At 52.8% G+C, this 23741-nt stretch overlaps 1 protein-coding gene across 2 annotated transcripts in view; it reads right to left on the bottom strand.

The window, feature by feature from the left end:
• PAX7 (paired box 7) overlaps positions 1 to 23741 on the bottom strand; it is a 121660-nt gene that overhangs the window by 65705 nt on the left and 32214 nt on the right. The gene's annotated exons all lie outside the window — the stretch shown is intronic.

The following is a 23741-nucleotide window of genomic DNA, read 5'->3' as shown; positions in this document are numbered from 1 at the left end:
GAGCTGTGTCAAGGGAAATACAGGCTGGATATCGGGAGAAAGTTTTTCACAGAAAGGTGATAAAGCTCTGGAATGTTCTGCCCAGGGAGGTGGTGGAGTCACCATCCCCGGGTGTGTTTAACAAAGCCTGGACATGGCACTGGGTGCCAGGGTTGAGTTGAGGTGCTGGGGCTGGGTTGGACTCCATGATCTTGGAGGTCTCTTCCAACCTGGTCATTCTGGGAATTCTGTAAAGAGCCCAGCAAAATCAGCAAAATAAAGCTTGGAATTATGTTCCCATGTGGGAATCTTCCAGCGTGGGAATCGGAAAAACAGAAACTTCCACAAACGCTGAAGGGTTTGATCTGCAGCCTTAGAAAAAGGCTGTACAGTAGATTAATGTAAAAATAGATGAATTAGATTAATGCAAATTAGATTAATGTGAAAAGGCTGTATATTATATTAATGTAAAAATATACGCAGACATTAGGTAGAAAAATCATAAACTTCAGTTTCTAGAGTTGTCAGTAAGAATATGCATTCAGTGAGAAACTGTATTGCTAAAATGGTGAGTTTATAATGTAGGAGTGTAGTTAGATAGAGTAAGCTAAGAGTTTAGGAGTTAGAATAGTATATCATCACTATAAAACTATATTCTATATATTAGAAAATAACTGTATGTTCTATATATTAGAATGTGTGTGTATGTGTGACAGCAGCCTACTGGGCCAAAGTATCCACAGGGCAGCAAAATCCAGTAAAAGGGATAAGCTGGAAAAACAAAATAAACTCTGCACATCTGTCCATTAGATTAAAAGTTATAGATTGTCTTGTAACAAAGGACTTGTGGCCACTCTCGAGCTACGACGGGCTACTTACTCATAAATCTCAACGCCTCTGATGTTTATCTGAGTAATAAATCATTCTTAGCCCAAAGTGGTCCCATTCCTTCATTAATAGCAATGATAATAATCTCATTTGGGTTGGAAAGGCCTCGAAGTCCATCCAGTGCCACCCCCTGCCGTGGGCACGGGCACTTCCCACCATCCTACAGGGATCTGGGGCAGCCACAGCTTCTCTGGGAAATCCATTCCAGGGAGGAATTTCTTCCCAATATCTAGAAAAGGAGTCCCTAAATTCCACAGCCATGGGAATCCTGGAATCCCAGTCCCTGTCCCCACAGCCATGGCAATCCTGGAATCCCAGTCCCTGTCCCTATATCCATGGGAACCCTGGAATCCCAGTCCCTCAATTCCGCAGCCATGGGAACCCTGGAATCCCAGTCCCTGTCCCCATATCCATGGGAACCCTGGAATCCCAGTCCCTGTCCCCACAGCCATGGGAACCCTGGAATCCCAGTCCCTGTCCCCACAGCCATGGGAACCCTGGAATCCCAGTCCCTGTCCCCATATCCATGGGAACCCTGGAATCCCAGTCCCTGTCCCCGTATCCATGGGAACCCTGGAATCCCAGTCCCTGTCCCCACAGCCATGGGAACCCTGGAATCCCAGTCCCTGTCCCCGTATCCATGTCAGTCCTGGAATCCCAGTCCCTCAATTCTGCAGCCATGGGAACCCTGGAATCCCAGTCCCTGTCCCCGTATCCATGGGAACCCCGGAATCCCAGTCCCTGTCCCCGTATCCATGGGAACCCCGGAATCCCAGTCCCTGTCCCCGTATCCATGGGAACCCTGGAATCCCAGTCCCTGTCCCCATATCCATGGGAAACCTGGAATCCCAGTCCCTGTCCCCATATCCATGGGAAACCTGGAATCTCAGTCCCTGTCCCCACAGCCATGGGAACCCTGGAATCCCAGTCCCTGTCCCCATATCCATGGGAACCCCGGAATCCCAGTCCCTGTCCCCATATCCACGGGAACCCTGGAATCCCAGTCCCTCAATCCCGCAGCCATGGGAACCCTGGAATCCCAGTCCCTGTCCCCATATCCATGGGAACCCTGGAATCCCAGTCCCTCAATTCCGCATATCCACGGGAACCCTGGAATCCCAGTCCCTGTCCCCGCAGCCATGGGAACCCTGGAATCCCAGTCCCTGTCCCCATATCCATGGGAACCCTGGAATCCCAGACTGGTTTGGGCTGGGAGGGACCTTAAATCTCACCCCATTCCGCCCCTTCCACAGGGACACCTTCCGCTACCCCAGGTTGCTCTAAGCCCTGCTCAGCCTGGCCTTGGACACTTCCAGGGATGAGGAATTTCCAGTTTCTCTGTCCCACGGACAGAACATCCACTCTTTTCATGCTCTTTATGGCATTTGCTACCATTATTTTCCCCCTCATTGCAAAGGAAACCTTGGGAAATCAAAACTTCTCGCCGGAAAAGGGGAGCCCATAGTCCCTGACTCAAACTGTTACAGAGAAAAGAACTGCCAGCGTTTGGCTTGTTTCAAGGAATCTCCACTTTTCCTTGGAAACTCCTGTTTCAGAGTTGCCCATTTTGCCCCAAAAAAGGCAGGAACTGAAATGTTGTCAACAAATGATGTGCTGCCCAATTTCCCCCCGTGTTTTATCAAGGGTTGGGCTTGAAGATTTCAGTTTTTAAAACTTAGGAAGGAAAAGAAAGAGGAACAATTGGAATTTCTACAGATGGGAAAAACCCTTCCAGCTTGGCTTCGCTGGAGGTTGGGCTGCCCACAGGAGACAGCTCAGCTCTTCAACTCCCAGATTTCCTATGGAATTCAGGCACCATCCAGTCCTTTCCCGATGTTTAATCAGTCACTTATTCCTCCACCTGGACTTTTCCCTTTCCCTTCTCCCTGCCTTGATCCCAGCACCAGGTGCAGCCTCCTGAGACTCTGGTGACCCCCCAGGAGTGCAGCTGCAATAAATAAACCCAGTTTTGCCCCATGTTTTTGGCTGGAGATCAAGCAGAAGGCCCCCCATGGAGATCCCCCAGGTCCTCAGCTGCTTTTGGAGGAGCTGGAACTCCAGTGTTGGAGTTCTCCTGGAGCAATCCTGGGCTCCAGAGATGTTCCATGTGGGGGTTATGGGTTCCCTGTGGGGTGCAGATGTTGATTTTGGAGGGTCTCAGCCAGGTCACAAAATGTGCCTCCAGTCCAGGGCAGCAGAGAAGGGACAACGTGACACGGGAAACCTCTGAGCTGGGGACATCTCTGGCCCTGCCACCTCTTCCTTCTTTCCCAGGAAAACAGGGGATTCACTGGATTAATTGATTTTTTCCCTTCCCAAGCCTGGCTGTTGTTTTCCACAGGAACCACCCAGCCTCGCTGAGAGCCAGAACCAAATCGTGCTCACAGCAAAGTCCTTTTTCTTTCAGGCCAACCTTTGCTAATTTAGGATTAAAGCAGGGTTTACATAAGCTCAGCTTGACCATAAAGTTCCCTGAAGTCCCTAACCGTGTTTTCCAGCCTATTTTTTCCCCCCTTTTTTGTTCAGCTCCTATATTATCATCACCCAAAAATCTGCTTTTCTTCTTGGCAGCGCTGGGAGCTGCAGCTGTGGCTCCCGACAGCTGCTGGGGGGTTTGAGGGCTGGGAGGCACAGATCCCCCCGGAGCCGCCTCGTTTGTACTGAGATCACCACAAAAAGCCTCTGCATTCCTGACAAAATTCCTTTTATGTCCCGGGGCTTGTGGGACCTGAGAGAAGGTGCTGGATGCAGGGGAGCTCTGCTCCAGGGGTTGTTTTTGGAGGAAAAAACATCCCTTGGAGAGGTTTTCCCTCCTTTGGGCTCTGGCATCCCGTTAAATGTCTTAAACAGGTTCAGCTTTTAGATCCAAACCCCTCAATTTCTGAATTTCTTCCCCCAAAATCAGTGAGAAATTCCCTGACAGCTTCAGAGGGGCAGCAACTGCCCCACATGTTAAAGATCCTAAAGAAAAAAATCCCCAAAAATTTCCAAGTTCTCCCACGCGTCGCCAGTATTTGTTTCTAAATGAGATTTTTGGGATTTGTCCACTTCCAGGGAAGGTCTGGGGTCTCCAGGAGAAGGAACATCTGTGCTTGAGAACAGCAGGGCAGCACATCTGGGCCCCAGATGATCCGGGGCAGGTAGGAGCCTGCACATCTGGGCCTTGGAGGAGCAAAGGCACATCTGGAAAGCTCCAGTACATTTCCTGAAGCTCCTCACTGGAGCTGCTCCATCATGAATGAGTTCGGCCGCTCCTCCCATCCCACTCCTGGGATCCAGAGTTCCCAGGGGCAGCGAAAACCACCCGGGAAAGGATCAGTGCCAAATTCCACCTGGGAAGGGAAACCCCCCCAGCTCCTTCCCCAGCTCCTGCTAAAGGATCCCTGATTTGTCCAGGAGGTTTCGGTAGAGGACGAGGGATTGTCACCCTCTGTCCCCACCGTGGCGCTGATTCCGGGGTGAAAAGGGTCGAGATAACCGATACCAAGATCAGGATAAGCCTCTCCACTCCCAAGCTTCCCGACTGCTCCTGCCAGGCGTTATCCCCATTTTCCAGCCGTGCCAGAGCCAGCGGGAGCCACCCCCACACCCCAGTGACCCTGGGGGCCAGGAAGGGCTGGGAACAGCAGCCACAGCTCCCGGTGCCAAGTGCCCGGCTCCAAGAGCCCGACCTCAAAGCTGGAACCGAGGGAAAGCTCCCAGGGAATGGCTGGGAGCAGCTGCTCCCAGCCGGAGCAGCTGCTGCTGTCAGGCAGGGATGTGGGGAAGGACAGGGAATGCTTTCCAGCTGGGACGGGCTCCTGGCACATCCAGCACGCCCCACGAGCAGCTCCCTCACCTCCCAGCCCCACAGGTCGTTCACATTCCCAACCAGCTGCAATATCCTGGACAATCCATTCCCACGTTCTCCCCAAAGCTCCTGCACTGCGTTTGCAGGGAATGCCCTGTGGCAGGCAGGGATGGTGCCTCTGCCTGCCTGTCCTCAGGAGGCTGATTTATTACTTTATGGCACTGGATTGTGTTAAAGGATGCTGGACTGAGCTGTTCCAGAGAATACAGAAAGGATACAGACAGAATGCCGAAAAGCAAACCATGAAAACTCGTGACTCTCTCCAGATCTGACACAGCCTGGCCCTGACTGGCCAAAGAGTGACAACAACTCCCAGCAGAACCCACGGAACAATCACCTGTGGGTGACCAATCCCCAAACTCGTTCCACATGAGCACAGCACCGGAGAAGCAAATGAGAGAAGAATTGTTTTCCTTTTCCCTGAGGCTCCTCAGCTTCCCAGGAGGAGAATCCTGGGCGAAGGGATTTTTCGGAGAACGTGAATGCCACACCCCTGTGCCACTGGTTTTCCAAAGCTGTGGAGAATCCCAGGCTGGGGATTCATCCCAAACTCAAACCCTTCATTTTTTCCAACCCATCCCTGTGTGAGCAGTGGCTGCCAGCAGCAGGAGCAAGGGGACACCTGAATTTTTCACCCAAATTTCCAGGGATTTTTGCTGCAGGAATGCCCTGGTGGTGTTTTAGCCGTGCTCAGCCTGCAAAGGGGAAGGTGCAGGAATTTCCAGCAGCACCTCCCTGGGTGGGAAGGATGAAGGATGGGAAGCAGTGAGCTGGCTGGCAGCAGCTCCACCGGGAGCTCATCCCGGGAAAGATTGACGGGAAAAACAGAGCTGGGAGTGAGCGGAGAGGAAAACCTCCCAGCAGGACAAGGCAGGGAACAGGGAAAACTGAAGGGAAAAGGGAAAACTGAAGGGAAAAGGGAAAACTGAAGGGAAAACTGAAGGGAAAAGGGAAAACCAGGAGAGCAGGGAAACCAGGAGAGCAGGGAAACCAGGAGAGCAGGAAAACCAGGAGAGCAGGGAAACCAGAAGAGAAGGGAAAGCCAGGAGAGAAGGGAAACCGGGAGAGCAGGGAAAGCCAGGAGAGCAGGGAAACCAGGAGAGCAGGGAAACCAGGAGAGCAGGGAAAACAGGAGAGAAGGGAAAGCCAGGAGAGAAGCGTGTGGGTTACAGGACTCACACTCATCCCGCTGTATTTGGGTTTTTTAGGAGCAATCCCATTGTTTTTTCATCTCTTTTTCAGAGTAGCTTCTCTGCAGCTCAGAATGAAAAGCTCAAACTGCCCAAATCTCTTTGCTTTTGGAAAGAAATGGTAATTTTGGGAATAAAAAGGCAGAGGCTTCATCCTTGGAGTGGCAGCAGAGATGCAGTGGGAAGCTGTCCCTGCTGCTCTGAGGGAGATATTCCAATGTTTAGGCAATTTTGGGGAGCCAAGTGGAGAAGTGGCCCCGTGGAGGGACCTGCTGAGGGGTTGTGTGGGACACTGCCGAGTCCTGCACCTTCAGGAAGAGCCGGGAAAGGGAATAAACACCCCTGGAGCAGCTGGAGCAGTGCAGGGAAAGACAATACAGGGAAGCCTGGCCTTGTCCCGGGGCTCTTTCCAGCGTGAGGAAATGTGGGAATTACAGCCCCAAACTCCATTCCTGAGCAAAGCTATGGGTTCAGCTTGGGGAGCAACGAGTAAGAGCCCTTTGGAGCGTTTGGAAGGAGCAGGAGGAGGCTGGAACTGGAGGAGAGGACCGGGAAAAGCTGTCTGCAGTCGGGGCCTGGCCGTGTCCCCGTCCCCATTCCCGTCTCCTCCGCCTCCCTCCTCTCCAGCCGCAGCTTCTGGGCTCCTCTTGGCCCCGGAGTTAAATTAATCAACAGGATTAGGAGGAGCCGGCCCCAGCGAGGCCCTCCAGGCTCAGCCTGAGCCCGGGATGCTCCACGAGGAGCCGCAGCCGGTGCTGGAGCCGCTGGGAGCGGGGTGGCAGCGCCGGGCGTGGGGGCGCATTCATTACGGGGGATGGGCTGGGCCAGGGGAACGGGGAACGGGGGCTGCCGCCACCCGCGCCCTGCCCTGCCCTGCCCTCCCCTCCCTGCCGGCTGCACCGCCCCGAAAACCGACCGGGAGAGGCTGGGGACAAAACGGGACTGGGGATGGAGTGGGATTGGGAAGGGAGTGGGATTGGGGATGGAATGGGATTGGGAAGGGAGTGGGATTGGGGACAGAGTGGGATTGGGGATGGAGTGGGATTGGGGACAGAGTGGGATTGGGGATGGAGTGGGACTGGGGATGGAGTGGGACTGGGGATAGAGTGGGACTGGGAAGGGAGTGGGATTGGGGTTGGCTGGGCCGTGGCCACAGCTCTTGTGCTGCATTTGGCTGCAGCAAACTGCCCCGAAGCTGCTGCAGCCATGGGGATGCTCCAGAAATCCCACCTGGAGGTGGCTGCGTGGGATTTAATGGAGGGAGGGAGGAAGGATGGTAAGAGCCCCTCAGAGGATCCCCTGTTCCAGACCTCTCCACCCAGCCCAGCCCGGGTGCACAGGGATCAGTGGGTAGAGCAGCTCTCCCGGCGGGAAAGGCCAAGGGAATTGGGATAGTTCAGCCTGGAGAGGAGGCTGAACTGTCCCAAAGCTCTGGAGTGACCTCATCGTGGCCTTCCAGGGCCAGAAGGAGCCACAGGAAAGATGGAGTGAGACAATTGCCAAGGGATGGAGGGACAGGACACAGGGAATGACTTCCCACTGCCAGAGAGGGGTTCAGGTGGGATATTGGGAAGGACTTTCCGGCTGGGAGGGTGGGCAGGCCCTGGCACAGGGATCCCTGAGCAGCTGTGGCTGTCCCTGGATCCCTGGAAGAGCCCAAGGCCAGGCTGGACAGGGCTGGGAGCAGCCTGGGATGGTGGCAGGTGTCACTGCCCGTGGCAGGAGGATGGACTTGGATCCATTTTAAACTGCTCCCAACCCAAGACAACCCAACCCAACCCAAATCAACACAAGCCAAGGCAAGCCAAGGCAAGCCAAGGCAAGCCAACCAAACCCAACTCAACCCAACTCAACTCAACTCAACTCAACTCAACTCAACTCAACTCAACTCAACTCAACCCAACCCAACCCAACCCAACTCAACCCAACTCATTCCATGATTATGGCTAAGATCCTGCCCTGGCCTTGCCTGTGGGGTAGGAAGGAGGAATCTTTGGGATTCAGGCACGGAGGAATCCCTGGATCCACCATCCCAAGCTGTGCCTGTGGGGCAGGAGAGGTGGGATGGCCCAGCCCGAGCTTCCCGCTGCCCCAGGAGGACATGGAACGAGCCGGGATCAGCGGGACATTGGGATTTATCCTCTCCTGAGCTGGGCCTGCCACCGGCAGCTCTGGCAGCTGGAATTGGAGCTCCCCCGGCCTTCCCAGCTCCTTTTTCCTGGGCAGGAGCAACCAACCCCGTCCAGGAGCAAACAGGGCCTCGAGGAGCCCGAAAAGGCGGCGCAGAATTGTCCTGCCATGATTTTGTTGTTCCCAGCACTGCTACAGGTACATATTATAATATTGGCTTTTCACAAATGTTAAATAGGTTTATAGGTGTAGTGTTGAAGAAACTTTGTTATAAAGACACCGTTTTTATTTCTGTTGTTAATTCAGATTCATGAAATAGCTGATATGAGTACAGTTATATTAAAATACCTGCTTAGATAAGATAACATCCAATAAACATTTAAAAATATTCCGGACAGAGCTTTCCTTTGGTTAAAGGCTCAGTTTGGGATCCACAGGGATCTGATCCCAGATGGGATCCCAGAAGCTCCCTGTGGGACCAGCAGGATCCACGGGGCTGATCTGATCCCAGACGGGATCCCAGAGGATCCCTGTGGAACCAGCAGGATCCACGGGGCTGATCTGATCCCAGACGGGATCCCAGAGGATCCCTGTGGGACCAGCGGGATCCACGGGGCTGATCTGATCCCAGACTGGATCCCAGAGGATCCCTGTGGAACCAGCAGGATCCACAGGGCTGATCTGATCCCAGACGGGACCCCAGAGGATCCCTGTGGGACCAGCGGGATCCATGGGGCCGATCTGATCCCAGACAGGATGCCAGAGGATTCCTGTGGGACCAGCAGGATCCACAGGGCTGATCTGATCCCAGAGGATCCCTGTGGCACCAGCGGGATCCACGGGGCTGATCTGATCCCAGACAGGATCCCAGAGTATCCCTGTGGGACCAGCAGGATCCACGGGGCTGATCTGATCCCAGAGGATCCTTGTGGGACCAGCGGGATCCACGGGGCTGATCTGATCCCAGATGGGATCCCAGAGAATAGTGGGATCCAGGGGGCTGATCCTGAGGGTCTGCCCCACTGCCCTGTCCCCACACCCGTCACAAACCCCACAACGTTCCTCTCCTTCCAGAGGCGAACAAACCCGACCCATCCCGACCGTTCGGCGGCAGCCCGGGAGGGAGGGAGGGCGGACAGGGAGCCAGGTCCTTTGTGAATGCCCTGGACACAAACAGATGGAATATCCATCAACTCCGGCCCTCTTTTCTTCGCTTTCAACTTTTTCCTGCTCCTCGCCTCCCCGCCCCCTCCGCCCTCGCCCTCTCTCCCCGGGCTTTTGTTCGGCCTTTTCAAGCGGCCCGAGGTGATGGGGCCGGCCCCGAGTCCCGGCACATCTGTGGGCTCCATAAAAGGCCCCTCTGGCACTTCAATATTCATGGCCTCGTGCCTGCGGCAGGCGCAGCATCCAGCCCGGAGAGAGGGAGGTGTTAGAGATATCATGTAATATTCTATAATATAATAGATACTATATAAATTATCTATAATTATATTCTTTATATAATAAATATTATGTAATATACATTATATATTATATATTACATTATATAAAGATATTACATAAATAGATTGTATATTATACATTATTAAATACTATATATAATATTTAATATTATATTAAATATTAATATATATAATATGTTTATATAAAATTTAACTAATAATTATTTTTAATTAAATATTTTTAATTAAATATTATATTTAATATTATATAATTCAATATTATATAATATTAATATTATATTATTTATATTAATGTTCTAAATATTTAATATTTATATTATTTATAATATTATATAATTTAATATTTAATATTATATATAATATTATATGTTATTACAGTGCTGTAATATATTATAATATATAATAATAATAATATATATCATTATCTATTATATTATTATAATATATTATATTGTTTATTGATAATGTTTATGATTATATTATTTATATAATATTACATTCTATCATATATTGTTTATAATTCTGTTTATATAATAATTAAAAATTATATGGTATATTATAATTGAATGTTACATATTATAATATCAGGTTTTTGCGGATATTAAAATGGATTTGATATGCGTAGTGTTAAAGTAACTTTGTCATAAAGATATGGTTTTGTTTCTGTTGTTAATTAAGCATAGACACAGTAGTAAATAGTCATATTTGTGTTAAAATGCCTGCTTGGATGGGATAACATCCACTGAACACAGGATGAGGACACCTGTACAGATCTGCAGCCATCAGCACTCACCCTCTGAAGACAGCCTGGACCAAGACCCAAAAACTGGAGGCGATAAGAAAGGACTAAAACCACAGCCAAGGAATACCCATGCTCTAAAACCTGACCCGAGGAGGAGCCAGGCCAAACAATCCTTTAAACATACAAACTGGCTTAGAGAAAAAGTTTACTCTGCATAAAGGTCTATGAATGTACAACAGACTGATGGAATGGAAAAGATATTGAAAGATTGTCCCCGAAGGTGACAGTGTAGTCGTAAAAGCCTTTACTCTGCAGTCCTTGTCTCCTGGTGTCCTTATTAAGCTTTTTGAATTTTCACAGGAGAGTGAAGGTGTTTTTCACAGAGGGAAGGAGGGAAGGAGGGCAATGCCTTAGGATTTAGCTTTTCTGTTTTTCAGACCCTGTACTGCTTCAGTGTAGAACTCTGAGCTCCACAGCCTGTTCTGTCAGCTGCTGTTCTCCTGTTTCATTCAGACTAAACCATTCCTCTCTGGGCCTGAAACTCACGGACCCCCTCCAGCTCCAGGCCCTGAAAAGCAGAAACAGAATGAGTAGGGGGGCAGCAAACCGGGGGTAAATGACTTCATCACCTGAAGCTGTAATTGGAGCATTAACCCCTGATATGCAGATGGGGTTAAAAATTTATAATTGTCTGAAAAACTCGTGCCCATCGTCCATTTTGGGTGTAGCCTTGGAGGCTTCTGACTGCCCAAGGTGTGTCTGGGTTTACAGAGATCGGATCGGATCTGATCCCAGATAACCCCTGGATTTACTGGGATCTGATCCCAGAGAATCCCTGCATTTACAGGAATCCAATCCCAGATAACCCCTGGATTTACTGGGATCTGATCCCAGAGAATCCCTGCATTTACAGGAATCCAATCCCAGATAACCCCTGGATTTACTGGGATCTGATCCCAGACAATCCCTGGATATACAGGGTAGGGCAGCAGGGATGGGAGATGTGATCCCAGATAACCTCTGGATTTACAGGGATCCGATCCCAGACAATCCCTGGATTTATAGGGATCCCATCCCAGATAACCTCTGGATTTACAGGGATCCGATCCCAGATAACGCCTGGATTTACAGGGATCCAATATACAGGGTAAGGCAGCAGGGGTGGGAGATCCAATCCTGGGGAATCTCTGGATTTACAGGGATCTGATCCCAGACAATCCCTGGATTTATAGGGATCCCATCCCAGATAACCTCTTGATTTACAGGGACCCAATCTCAGATAACCCCTGGATTTACAGGGATCTGATCCTGGATAACCCCTGGGTTTACAGGGATGTGATCCCAGATGACCCCTGGGTTAACAGGGATCCCATCCCAGATAACCCCTGGGTTTACAGGGATCCCATCCCGGATAACCCCTGGATTTACAGGGTAGGGATCCCAGCCCCGATCCCGGCCTGCAGGGGACACTGCCAGGCCCGAGGGACCGGCGTGGCTGTGGCACCGGGGCTTGGGACATCGGGGGGAAGGACCAGAGGGGAACATTCCCTGTCCATGTCCTGGCACAGCTCCTCTGGGCCCCGGGGCAGCTCCGTGGGGGCCTGGCGGCTCCTCCTCACCCCAGTGTGGGGCTGGCATCCACCAATCCGTGCCACTCCCAACAGGGACAGGGATGGGACAGGGACAGGGACAGGGACAGGACAGGGACTGAGACAGGGACAGGGACAGGGACAGGGACAGGGACAGGGACAGGGACAGGGACCGGGACAGGACAGGGACAGGGACAAGGACAGGGACAGAGACACTCTAGGGATGCCCAGCTCACTGGGATCCATCAATCTGTGCCACTCCTGGCAGGGACAGGGACAGGGACAGGGACAGGGACAGGGACAGGGACAGAGACAGACAGGACAGGACAGGACAGGACAGGACAGGGACAGGGACACCCTAGGGATGCCCAGCTCACTGGGATCCATCAATCTGTGCCACTCCTGGCAGGGACAGGGACAGGGTCACCCTGGGGATGCTAGCTCCACTTTGGGGCTGGGATTCACCCAATCCATGCCACTCCCAGCAGGAGCAGGGACAGGGACATCCTGGGGATGCCACTCCAGTTTGGGGCTGGGATCCATCAGTCTGTGCCACTCCTGGCAGGGACAGAGACAGGGACAGGACAGGACAGGGACAGGGACACCCTAGGGATGCCCAGCTCACTGGGATCCATCAATCTGTGCCCCTCCTGGTGGGGACAGGGACACCCTGGGGATGCCAGATCCAGTTTGGGGCAGGGATTCACCCAATCCATGCCACTCCCAGCAGGGACAGGGACAGAGACAGGGACAGGACAGGACAGGGACAGGGACACCCTAGGATGCCCAGCTCACTGGGATCCATCAATCTGTGCCACTCCTGGCAGGGACAGGGACAGGACAGGACAGGACAGGACAGGGACAGGGAGACCCTAGGGATGCCCAGCTCACTGGGATCCATCAATCTGTGCCACTCCTGGCAGGGACAGGGCCAGGGTCACCCTGGGGCTGGTCCCGCCCTGAGCTCCAGCCCGCTGGAGCCCTGGTTTCTGAGAGTTTCAGACTGTCTGTGCCGAGCCCCAAGAGAACACCGCATTGAACCCGGAGCCATAGAGAAAGCTTCCAAAATGAAATAATGAAACCAAGATTATTGGTGAATAGCTTAAATAAAAGTGTATAATGTCACACAGTAGAAAACTTTAGAATTTTCTGAGGTTGTAGAATACAGTAATACATATAAAACAAGATAGAAGTTTTAGGACAGAAACTAGCCCTTCTTCTTCACCTTATTCTTCATAAGTTTAGTAATATTGTGTAATTAGGTAAAAAAATCCACATTACAAGCCACAAGTAGTTAAAAGTAAAAAAAAAAAAAATAGGCATCATTTCTTAATGAAACAGTTTATCCTTAAAAAGCCTTATAAAGAGAAAGATCGAGCTCCATTATTAGTTTGTTAAAGTACCGTAAAACTCCCAGTTTGTGAGCCTGTAACACAGATAAAAACTAAAAACCACCTGAATCCAAACAGGAAATCCCATCTCACACATTTCATCCCAACCCCAGCAAAAAAGAAGAGAAAAAGTCAACACCAGCCCTGCCTGTGTTCCCTGTTTTCCCAGATCCCAATGCCAAGGAGAGATCGCAATGCCAGGGGGAGATCCCAGTCCCAGGGACAGATCCCAGTGCCAGGGACAGATCCCGGTGCCAGGGAGAGATCCCAATTCCAGGGACAGATCCCAGTGCCAGGGACAGATCCCAGTCCCAGGTACAGATCCCAGTGCCAGGGACGGATCCCAGTGCCAGGGATGGATCCCAGTGCCAGGGACAGATCCCAGTCCCAGGTACAGATCCCAGTGCCAGGGACAGATCCCTGATCCAGGGATGGATCCCAGTGCCAGGGACAGATCCCAGTGCCAGGGATAGATCCCGGTGCCAGGGACAGATCCCAGTGCCAGGGACAGATCCCAGTGCCAGGGACAGATCCCTGATCCAGGGAGAGATCCCGGTGCCAGGAACAGATCCCAATGCCAGGGACAGATCCCAGTGCCAGGGACAGATCCCTGATCCAGGGATGGATCCCAGTGCCAGGGACAGATCCCTGATCCAGGGACAGATTCCCGTGCCAGGGGCAGATCCCAGTGCCAGGGACAGATCCCAGTGCTAGGGATGGATCCTGGTGTCAGGGATGGATCCCAGTGCCAGGGACAGATCCCTGATCCAAGGACAGTTCCCAGTGCCAGGGAGAGATCCCAGTGCCAGGGAGAGATCCCAGTGCCAGGGACAGATCCCTGATCCAGGGACAGATCCCAGTGCCAGTGGGGGATCCCTGATCCAGGGACAGATCCCAGTGGCCCCGAGCCACCTCTTCCCTTCCCTTCCCTCTCCTCGTGCTCCAGCTGGGAAATCAGGGATGCAGCAAAACTCACAGAGGGTTTTTGGAACGTCTGAATTTTTATCCCCCACCTGCTCGCTGTGTGCCTCTGAGCTTCGATTTGGGTATCAATTTTCTATACCAATTATTTTCCATACACTTTCTATATATTTATATATTTATAAATACGTTTCTTTGTATTTATATATAGAAATATATTTATATATTCACACCCTCCTGCCTCGCCGCAAACTCCGCTTTCCCTCCCGCGTGTCTCCCACCTCCCCTCTCTTTCTCTCCACATTTCCCCCCTCCCCTGCCCGCTTTTCCCCCCAAAAATCGCTCCCAGCTCTCCATTCATGTCAGGAACCCCCGGGACGCGTTGGGCAGAAAGGCCCCGAGCGGGACGCGGCCCCGGGATGCGCCGGGAGCGGGGCTGTGACATTCGCCCGCGATTGAACCCCGGGCCCGGCCCTGCCGCGGCCGCCAGAAGAAAGAGAAGAAAGGGAAATGCAGGGAGGAGAGAATGCGAGTGACAGAAAGAAGGATTGAATGAAGGAGCGCGAAGAAAGGAAGATATCCCTGCGCCGCGCTCCTTTATCAGCGCTGTCATCTGGAGCAGGGCCCTGCCCGCATTGTCTCACCTTGGGCCGAACAAAAAAAGGGATTTTTTTTTGTGCGGATTCCTTTAGAGCTGCCAGGACCCGCACCTTAGGGGGTCGCGGGAGGCTGAATGTGCAGCTGACAGCCCCGCGCGGCCCCGGGTGATATCAATAAACCCCGACACCCGGCCCTTCAGCACTGCTCATGTGGAAGGTACGGCCTGAATATTAAAACCCCCGGGAAGGAGCCCGGGATGCCGCGGGGGGAGGGAGAGAGGGAGAGAGGGAGAGAGGGAGGCAGGGAGGGAGGGAGGCAGGGAGGGAGGCGCGGGGCCCGCAGGGGTCGGGCCGGGGGATGCGGCGGCGCCGGCCCGGGCAGGGCAGCGGAACGAGGGCAGGGACGGAGCGGCTCCTCCCGCGCTCCTGCGGCTGCTCGGGGCCACCAGCCCATGGCTCAGGGTTTGAGCTTTTGTATTTCCCACGTGTTTGTGGCCCTGCAGCTCTTCAGAGTGGAGCTCCACGCTCCACACGCAGTGTCAGCTGCTGCTCTCCCGTTTGGGGCACACACAACAATTCCTCTCCAGGCCGGGCAATCAAGGACACCTCACTGCCCCAGGCCCCAGAGACTGAACAAAAGGGAGCTGGGGGAGCAACCCTGGGGTGAATGACTTCATCACCTGAAGCTGCAATTGGAGGATTAACCCCCAATACGCGAATGGACCAAAGTTAGAAAAGTGTGCAAACCTGTGCCCCACGGTCCATTTTTGGGTGCAGCCCCTGCCCGAGATGTACCTGAGGGCCCTTCAATAAACACACCCGCTTTTCATCCCCCTGATTTCGTCCGGCTGTTTTCAGGCAGCCCCAAAAGGCATCACAGCCAGGGCAGAAGGAATAAAGGATGGGGTGGGCTTCTCCCACAGCTGCTGGAATTTGGATTCTCCTCCAGGAGCCCAACAACAACCCTGGAATCACATCCTGCTCCCATGGAACTGCTCCTACCCTGCTCTGCCCAAAAATCCTCTCAGTCAGGTGATGAAAAATCAGATTTTTTTAATCCAAAAAAAGGTTTCCATCCATGGAAAAGGCCTGGTTTCCTCATGGGATGGAGCCCCTTTCTCCTGGGATGGAGCTCCCATTCCTTATGGGATAGAGCTCCCGGCCCCAGCGGGGACAGAGCCCAGCTGTGCCACCTCTTGGGCTGGGGACAAGGCAGGAATCCCAAATTCCTCCTGCTCAGGGGTTCCTGAGGCCCGGCAGGGAATTCCCAGCCACCACACCGAGGTGCTTGGGCACGGAGCAGGCACAGCACCGCCAGGGAATAATCTAGGATTTTTCCTGGTTTTTGGCACAAAATATTCCCTTCCCAGCTCGGATCTCGCAGGAACGATGGCAGGAGCAGCTCATCCCATGGGAACCTGAGCCCTGAGCCCCCTCTCGCACCAGGGCCAGCCCTGCAGCCCCATTTCTGCAGGAAATTGCCCCAGTTTATCCCTCGGGGTCTTGGACACCAATTCCACTGAAGGACGGGGGGCAAATCCCACCCCAGGCTGTCCTAGGGGAGGGGGGGACACGGCTGTCCCCAAGGCCACCAGCCAGCAGGAGTTTCCAGGACACGGCTGTCCCCAAGGCCACCAGCCAGGAGGAGTTTCCAGGACACGGCTGTCCCCAAGGCCACCAGCCAGGAGGAATCTCCCAAGCTTCCTGTCCCCCATGTTTTGGGACTTTGCTATCCAGAGATTGGCTCTGACATCAAATTTTTGTTCCCCTGGGACCACAACATCACCAAAGGGATGGGAATTTTGTTCCTGGATCCAGGTGGGATCTCTGGGATCCCCATGGACATTGTGCCTCCTGGACAGGAGCTGGTTCTGGCACTCAGCAGCTCCGGAACCACGCATGGGATGGCACCAAATCTGTTCTGAGCTAAACCACCAACAAAGCAGATCCTAAAGGATGGAAAAAGGGTCGGAAGCCCCAAGGAAACACCTGGAAAACCAAACAGGGAAGAACCGCAAGGAGAAAATTCCCACCCTCAGCTCGAAAAGCAAAATATCCCAGGAAAAATGGAAAGGAAAAACCTTTCCCTGAGGGCTCCTGAGGAGCCCACGTGAGATTCCCTCGCCCATCCAGGTTTCCAGGAATCCAGGATTGAATACAGGAAATATCCCAGGAAAAGCCTTTCCCAGCTCCTGAGGAGCAATGTGAGAATCCCCCACCTTTCCAGGCTCCCGGGAATCTGGGATTTGGCTCCAGGCTCGGCAGGCTGAGCCCCGACCCTGCTGGAGCTGAACCCCTCTCCCCCAGCCCTGCTCCCCAATTTCCAGAGCAGAACGAATTCCCGGGGATTGTTAAGGAAATTTTGATGTTCCTGCCTGGGAATGTGGGGAAAGGATTCCATCCCGGACCCTCCCGGAGCTTTACCTCCTGGGACAGGGGAACCGGACCAAGGAATTGCTTCTCCCTGGAATGTGAGACACTCCCAAACTGCAGCAGTTGGAATTGTCCACATTCCTGGCCTTTTGGGGGCGGAAACAACATTGGGGTTTTTTCTCTCTTTTCCATTTTTCCAGGGTTCCTGCAGCGCGGGGCTGGCACTGGAGGGGTTTTGGGGAGGGAAAAGAGAACAAGGGAGAAGCTGAGGGCAGAAATTCCTTTTCACGGGGAATGAAACCCGGATGTGTCCCGACTCCTGGCTGGGCCCTCCGGAGATGGCGGTTCCAGAAGGGAATTCCTGCTCCGGTGGAAGTGAAACATTCCCTGAACATTCCCTGGAGTCAAGGAATTTCCTGGCTTGTCCCTCTTCCCTCCATGCCCAAAGATTCCCAAAGAGTCCAATCCCAGAGCTCCTGGAGCTGCTGGACAATTCCAGAGCCATTGCAGGCATGGAGAGATCCCAACCCCGGGGATAGATCCCAGCTCCAGGGAGAGATCCCAACCCCAGGGATAGATCCCAGCTCCAGGAAAAGATCCCAGTTCCAGGGAGAGATCCCAGCTCCAGGAAGAGATCCCAGTTCCAGGGAGAGATCCCAACCCCAGGGATAGATCCCAGCTCCAGGAAAAGATCCCAGTTCCAGGGAGAGATCCCAGCTCCAGGAAGAGATCCCAGTTCCAGGGAGAGATCCCAACCCCAGGGATAGATCCCAGATCCAGGAAAAGATCCCTGTTCCAGGCACAGATCCCAGTTCCAGGCAGGGATCCCAGTTCCAGGCACAGATCCCAGCTCCAGGAAAAGATCCCAGCTCCAGGAAGAGATCCCAGTACCAGGGACAGGTCCCAGTTCCAGGGAGAGATCCCAGTGCCAGCCAGGGAAACACTCAGGAGCCACCTGGCCAATCCAGCTGGGAAACCCCAGGTGCCCTTGGAAAAACCTGGAATTTTCATGGATGTTTTCTAAACGAGTCAACGGAGGCAGGACTTTCTCAAAAAAATTGGGATTTGGGAAAAGCCATTGCTCTGGAAAACGGGAGGGTCGGGATGCTCTCCTGGGATATTCATTTAAATCCCGGGAAGCTCCACTGGGATATTCAACCTGGGATATTCATTCCTGGGACATGGGAATGGCTGGGAATGGCTGAAAGTGTCTGGGAATTGCTGGGAATGAGTGGGAATGGCTGGGAATTGCTGGAAATGGTCGAGAATTGCTGGGAATGAGTGGGAACGGCTGGGAATTACTGGGAATGGTTAAGAATGAGTGGGAATGGCTGGGAATTACTGGGAATGGCTGGGAATGAATGGGAATGGTTGGAAATGGCTGGGAATGGTTGGGAGTGACTGGCAATGGCTGCGAATTCGTGGGAATTACTGGGAATGAGTGGGAATGGCTGGGAATGACAGAATTCCCTGCCAATCCATTCCCAGCCATTCCAGAGCCATGGAAACCCCTGGAAGTTCCTGATCCACAGACAAAGAACCTGAAATCCACCTAAATTCCCTAACCCGACTCCGAACCCTCCCCACTCAGGCTCAGTCCCGTCCACCACAACCCCAAATCCATAAATTATCCTCATTGTGATAAATCCATACATTATCCCAGAATTCCCACGGGAATTCCCTCCAAGAAGCCAAATTCCACCCTTCCATCCTTTCCCATCCCTACGGAACAGCTCTTGGATCCATTTCATCCCCACAGCAGCAAAGTTCCCCCTCTGAACCCTCAAAATTCCGTCAGAACCATGGAAACGTCCGGATCGGGCGCCTCGTTTTACGCATTTTAAAAATTCAGCGCCATTCCTAAGATCTGGAATTTTTAGCACAGGACCGAGGTTTAGATCTGAAACATTCCCACAGCAAACGCATGAAAGGAATTCCTTATTATCCCAAATCCCTTTTCCCGGCGCCCAACACGCTTCCTTGGAATTTCAGGCCGTTCCTTAGGACTTTTAGGCCCCTTTGGAGTTTCCCAGGTTTTGCTGGCAGCATTCCGGGTATTCCCCAATATTCCCCAATCCTGCACAATGTCACCCTCTGCTGACGCCTTCCCGGAGGAGATTCCAAACCAAAAAGGGCCAAATTTATCCCAAATCCTGCCCCTGGCAGCTCCCAGGGCCCGGCAATTCCCGATGGAAACTCAGGATACTCCGGGATCGCCCAGGGGGATCTTCCCAGGGCCGGGAATTCCTGGCTGCTGCTGCTGCCAAAAGCTGGGAGGGTTTTTTTTTCCCATAAAAATCTGATATTTGATCCCTGGGATCAAATTCTGCAGGGGCCGGAAAACGTGGCTGGAAAAGCATCCAAGGAAACACCGGGATCGGGATTGGAACGATGTTTGTGGACAGAATGAGGAGGGAAAAGCCCCAGATTTTCATTTTTTGGCAGGAAAATTCCACTCTGGGATCTGCAAGTCTGGGAGGAGGCAAAAATCATCTCAGTCAGGTCATGAAAAATCCGATTTTTTTATCCAAAAATGGGGTTTTATCCATGGAAAATCCTGATTTCCTCACGACCTCCATCACCTCGTGGAATTGTTTCTCCTTAAAAAGCCTGGATTTGGCCCTTTTTGAGCCTTTCCTTGAGTTTATGGGGGGAAGCAACTCCGGCTGGGATTTATTGTGTCCCAAAGAAATGGGAAACGGAAATAAATGGAAACAAATTGGAATAAATGGAAATCCAGGTGAGTTCCTGGCAAGGTTCACACCTGGACATAGGTGGGGAGAATCCCAGGAAAGACAAACATCCCTATAAAAATAACATCTGGGATTTGTGGGTTTATAAAAATCCATGTGATGCCAAAATCAGGGGGGAGATGGAGAACAGACCCCGGGAAAATAATGATAAATTAATGAATTAATAATTAATTAATTCATGTCTCCGTTATTAAATAGAAATGTGCATTTTTGCATCTAAATACGAGTTAATAAATATGAATGTGAATTGTTAAATCTGAATTACAGCCCGGGGAATGCTGGGGCCGGGAGCAGGGAAGGGGAATTTTACCTGGATCAATAAATATTGATCTGGATCAATAAAGGGGGAAAAGGGCGGGGAAGGCAGGAGAAGGGAAAAAAGGGAAAAAAAGGGGGGGAAAGGGGAAGAAAAGGGGGGAAAAGACAGGAAAAGGGGGGAAAGGGGGAAAAGAGGGAAAAGGAGGACAATGGGGGAAAAGAGGGGAAAAGGAGGGAAAGGGGGAAAAAGAGAAAAGGGAGGAAAAGGGGAAAATGGGGAGAAATGTGAGGGAAAAGGGGGGGAAGGGAGGAAAAATGGGAAAAAGGGGGGAAAGGGAGGGAAGGGGGAAAAGTGGGGAAAAAGGCAAAAAGGGTGGAAGAAGGTGGGAAGGGAAGGGAAGGGAAGGGAAGGGAAGGGAAGGGAAGGGAAGGGAAGGGAAGGAAGGAAGGGAAGGGAAGGGAAGGGAAGGGGGAAGGGAAGGGAAGGGAAGGGAAGGGAAGGGAAGGGAAGGGAAGGGAAGGGAAGGGGGAAGGGAAGGGAAGGGAAGGGAAGGGAAGGGAAGGGAAGGGAAGGGAAGGGAAGGGAAGGGAAGGGAAGGGAAGGGAAGGGAAGGGAAGGGAAGGCCCTGAGTGACCCTTTGATTAATTACTGGCCCTCATTAGGGCTGGCTAAACCTGGCCTGGCCCCGCAGAGGGACACACAGGCGATAGAGGGATGGACAGAGGGACACCGGAGATTTTCACACCTTCCTTCTGTTTCATCCCCCAAACCCGCAGAGGATATTCCAGGAGAGGGGCTGGGGTGCCCTGGCAGGGAGGGATCAACTCCAGCGGGAAGGGTTTTTAGGGATAGATGTTTTCCAGCGTTATAAACTCCAGCGGGAAGGGTTTTTAGGGAAAGGTGTGTGGAACGAGGGGTGAGAGAGGGAATGCCAGGATTCAAGATGGAAATGGGGAGGTTTGGATGGGATATTTGGGATAAATCCCACCCTGTGGAGGCGGAGAGGCCCTGGATGGATTTCCCAGAGAAGCTGGGCATTCTCCATCCCTGGCAGTGCCCAAGGCCAGGCAGGACGGGGCTTGGAGCCGCCTGGGATCCCTGGGGTGGAGCAGGATTTGCTCCAAGGTTCCCTCCAGCCCATCCCATCCCATGATCCCAGGAAAAAGCAGGACAGGGAGGGGACAGAGGGTGACAGCGGGGACAGATCCCACAGGGAGAGCCAGGTTTGCATGGCTCGGGAAGGGCGGCGCTCACACGGGGACAGAGAGGACGGATTTGAGTGGAACGGCTCCCGATATCCCCACGGCGTGGGGAATAAAAACCCCTAAGGAATAAAAACCCCTTAGGAATAAAAACCCCTTAGGATGAGCCCGTAGGAGGTCACCCCTGCCCCCGCAGCCGCACCAGGCTGCTCCTGCCAGCAGGAATTTTCCTCTTTAAATCCCAGCCATTTCTTTCTCCCGTGTCCAAATGCCAGAGAGGGAAATCCGGGCAGGCCGCAGCTAAGTCCTAAAAATCTCCTTTTTTTATTTTTTTTTTCCCCTTCTCCCTGCTCCTGTTTCTTTGGATTCCAACAAAGCTCCCCGGGAAGGGCGCGGAGCACGAGGCTGTGCTCAGAGCTGGCCTCGGAGGTCACCGGGGGTGGCTGTCCCCGCTCCAGCTGGCCCCGGCCAGCGCTCCCTGCTCGGGGACACGCCGGGATGGCCCCGCGGGACGGGAACAGGGATGAGCCTGACAGGGGGAGTGCGGCTGGGGTTGAATTCGGGATGAGCTGCTCGGCCCTGGGAAGGGCTCTTGGTGCCCCAGAACAGCTTGGCCCCAAAATTGTCCCCACAGGGACAGCCCAGGCCGTGTCACATGAAGCGGGAGCTGTCCCCGGCTCTGCAGAGAGCTGGAGCTGATTTGTGGGGCTGATCCCTGAAATTGTCCCCACAGGGACAGCCTGGGTGGTGCCACAGCCCTGGGACACAAACTAGGAGCTGTCCCCAGCTCTGCAGAGAGCCTGGAGCTGGTTTGTGGGGCAGATCCCCGAAACTGTCCCAGTTGGTGGTGGTGTCCCCGAAATTGTTCCAGTCAGTGTCACCATGAGGGGACACAGCCCGGGAGCTGTCCCCAGCTCTGCAGAGAGCCCTGGCCCGGATTTTGTTCCCAAATCTGGGGAAAGAAGTGCTCAGCTGCCAAAGCCCCAAAACCCAAAACCCAAAACCCGTCTCAGGCTGTGAGGGACAGAACAAAACCTCCTCAGGTCTTCTCCTCACTCCACAGTGAGTTCTTTCTCCCAGTGGTTCTTTCTCCCAGTTTAACCAGCACAGGCCACTGTAGACCCAAACTGAGCCCCAAAAAACCCAAATCCAAACCCTCGGAGCGGGGGGAAAATTCGGGAAAATCCCTGAAGGCTCCACGCTTTCCCCAGGAGCCCCTGCCACCACGAGCTGCCTTTCCAGGGCAGAATTCCCGCTGCTCCCCCTCTCCCTGCCCCGATCCCGGCGACTTCCAAGGGCCCCAATCAATCTCCGGCCCCTTCCCCCGCCCGCTCCCGGCCGTTCCCAGGCAAAAAGGCGCCTTCGCCCGGGAAGGTGGTGGAAAAAATGTGGACAAATTTCTGATTTGCAACACTCTGGGCACGGGCTGATTGCCATTGTTGGAGTGCAAATGTAGAAATAAAGCAAAACGAAGATTCCGGGGTGAGGCCGATGAAAAGCAGAAAACGAGGAATTTTATGGCCATAAGTGGCGTGGGCTAATGGGGATTTTTGAGGCACTGGACCATGGTGGCTCCTCAGCTCCAGGATTGCTGGGAGAGGCGCTCGGTTGTTAATTGCTGCCACGTCTCGTGGTGGCTGCCGCTGCCAGGGCTGTGCGGGCACCGGGACCAGCCCCGAAAACACCGAGCCAGCCCCGAAAATCCCAAACCAGCCCTGAAAAACCCAATCCAGCCACAAAAAACCTGAACCTGCCCTGAAAATCCCAAACCAGCCCTGAAAATCCCAAACCAGCCACAAAAAACCTGAACCTGCCCTGAAAATCCCAAAGCAGCCCTGCAAAATCCAAACCAGCCCTGAAAATCCCAATCCAGCCACAAAAAACCTGTACCTGCCCTGAAAATCCCAAACCAGCCCCGAAAATCCCAAACCAGCCCCGAAAATCCCAAGCTGGCCTTGAAAATCTTAAACTAGCCCCAAAAATCCCCAAACCAGCCCTGCAAAATCCAAACCAGCCCTGAAAATCCCAATCCAGCCACAAAAATCCCAAATCAGTCCCGAAAATCCCAAACTGGCCTTGAATATCTCAAACCAGCCCCCAAAAAACCCCAAACCAGCCCTGCAAAATCCAAACCTGCCCTGAAAATCCCAAACTAGCCCTGCAAAATCCCAAACCAGCCCTGAAAAACCCAATCCAGCCACAAAAAACCCGAACCTGCCCTGAAAATCTCAAACCAGCCCCAAAAAAAACCCAAACCAGCCCTGCATAATCCAAACCTGCCCTGAAAATCCCAAACCAGCCCTGCATAATCCAAACCTGCCCTGAAAAGTCGTAACCAGCGCTGAAAATCCCAAACCAGTCCTGAAAGTATCAATCCACCTCAGAAAATCCCAATCCAGCCCAGAAAAACAC

Source organism: Motacilla alba, chromosome 21 (genome assembly GCF_015832195.1).
Source record: "Motacilla alba alba isolate MOTALB_02 chromosome 21, Motacilla_alba_V1.0_pri, whole genome shotgun sequence".
Lineage (NCBI taxonomy): Eukaryota > Metazoa > Chordata > Aves > Passeriformes > Motacillidae > Motacilla > Motacilla alba.
The sequence above is the reverse complement of the archived record's forward strand: the minus strand, read 5'-3'. Positions and strand labels throughout refer to the sequence as shown.